This window comes from Microtus ochrogaster, chromosome 21, assembly GCF_000317375.1.
Source record: "Microtus ochrogaster isolate Prairie Vole_2 chromosome 21, MicOch1.0, whole genome shotgun sequence".
Taxonomy (NCBI): Eukaryota; Metazoa; Chordata; class Mammalia; order Rodentia; family Cricetidae; genus Microtus; species Microtus ochrogaster.
This window is the reverse complement of record NC_022022.1, coordinates 33480496-33482338: the sequence shown is the minus strand read 5'-3', so window position 1 is coordinate 33482338 and position 1843 is coordinate 33480496. Positions and strand designations below refer to the sequence as shown.

At 36.3% G+C, this 1843-nt stretch overlaps 1 protein-coding gene across 1 annotated transcript in view; it reads right to left on the bottom strand.

The window, feature by feature from the left end:
* Positions 1-1843, bottom strand: part of Stpg2 (sperm tail PG-rich repeat containing 2) — a 380862-nt gene that overhangs the window by 300492 nt on the left and 78527 nt on the right. The gene's annotated exons all lie outside the window — the stretch shown is intronic.

Below are 1843 nucleotides of genomic sequence, written 5' to 3'. Positions count from 1 at the left end.
AGAAGAAGAAGAAGAAGAAGAAGAAGAAGAAGAAGAAGAAGAAGAAGAAGAAGAAGAAGAAGAAGAAGAAGAAGAAGGAGATTCCACAATTGATTAGTTAACTACTTCTCCATGCAACAAAGACAATAAAGATGAGTTAAGATCTTTTGATCATTGAAATGTAATATACTTACGTGGCTTTTGGTAAAGGCTCTGACATACTAATAATATTATGCATGCATGTGCCTCACTTCCTTAAGAAAGAAATAGTATTGAGGTGAGATTCTAGATCTAGATGACATGATATGGACAATTTTCACTTCTAAATACTCTTCACCCAATAAACTGTATGATTTAACGTGATTTGTGTTATAGATTTCTGTGTGCATATATGTGAGGGGTCTGTGTGTGTGCATGTGTGTGTGTGCATGTGCGTGTGCGTGTGTGTGTACAAATGTCTGCATAGGGGAGCCAAGGTTAAGTCAGAAGTCTCTTTCAGCTGATTCTCCAACTTAAATACAGGGTCTTTCATGAACATGGAACTCACTTGTTGGGTAGACTGGCTGGCCAGAAAACCCCAGAAATCCTCTTCCAATACTGATGTAGTCAAATACCAGCTACCTGGAGCATTTCTACTTTTTACCCCCTATGCTATGGTAAATAAAATAATTGCCCACATGTTTCCATTTGCTTTTGCTTTTAGAAAGATATTTTTAACTCTTTCTATTCCTCTTGATTTTTACCACCTGTGAACAAATGAAACACTGCCATGCTTCCAAAAAACAAACCACACTTTATTAAAAGCTTCAAAGAAATACTCATTGAGGCCTCTCATTTTCTCTCTACGTCTATGTGATCTTGCCTGTGTTGTGGGTAGTAGTTCCCAATGAATAACATTTTCTTATTCCATGGTGGAAATTCATCCATAGGGTGGTGAATTTCATAGTACCAGCATAATATCAACCAACTTGCACAGGTCAGGGAACCACCAAAGCTCTCAGAAGTTGATATGAGTGCACTGCATTTGAGAGCCATCCCAGCTGCTTGCCATCCTTTCCAGAGAGCCTACGACATTGCTCTCCAGCTCATCCAGTGTGTGTTTATAAAACCAATCAGTCGTGTGCATGTTTTCCTTTTGTCCTTCTTTCTTATTTAAAATTGCAGTGGATCAAATGTCTGCATTCTGTAATAATAATAATAATTAAGGCCAATTAAGGGCCTCTAAGAGGAACAAGAGGACAGGTTGGCTCCTGGGTATGTCAATTTTTAAAATATCATGAGTAATTCTAAAGTACATCCAGAATTTGCAACCATGGTTACAAAAAATAATTGCACTTTGTAAAGTATTATATAAAAACATGAGGAGATTCATTGCATTTTGGTAAAATACTGGAACGTTCCTGAATATGTCTAAAATTTCCCAGAGGCATAACCATATTTACTGCTATAAAGCAGAGAATCTGACCCTAAGTCTACCTTCTTAGTTGAATTATTTCTTTTTCTATTGTTGTAATTAATGTATCTTTTCATAAGGAACTAAACATACTACCTCTATCAGGCAATCATGTTCGGTTTTATTTCCTCTGTGTCTTCTGTTTTTTACTATCATCCATTTGAACAAAATTATTTTTTTCTTTTCCATTCATAAAATATAATTTAAATGATTGGTAACAAATGACATAAAATTAGAATTTTATATATTAGATGAATGAAAGTTGTATAAAAGCTAGAAAGTAGTAGTTATAAACTGTATTTTTAAAAATCAAGGGCATCTAGTTGCTGAGGAATCCCATCTGGACGGCTCCTTCTCTAAGGCTACCCACCCAGAGCAGTGAGTGCCTGCCTACCGGGCAGGCCTCAGGGT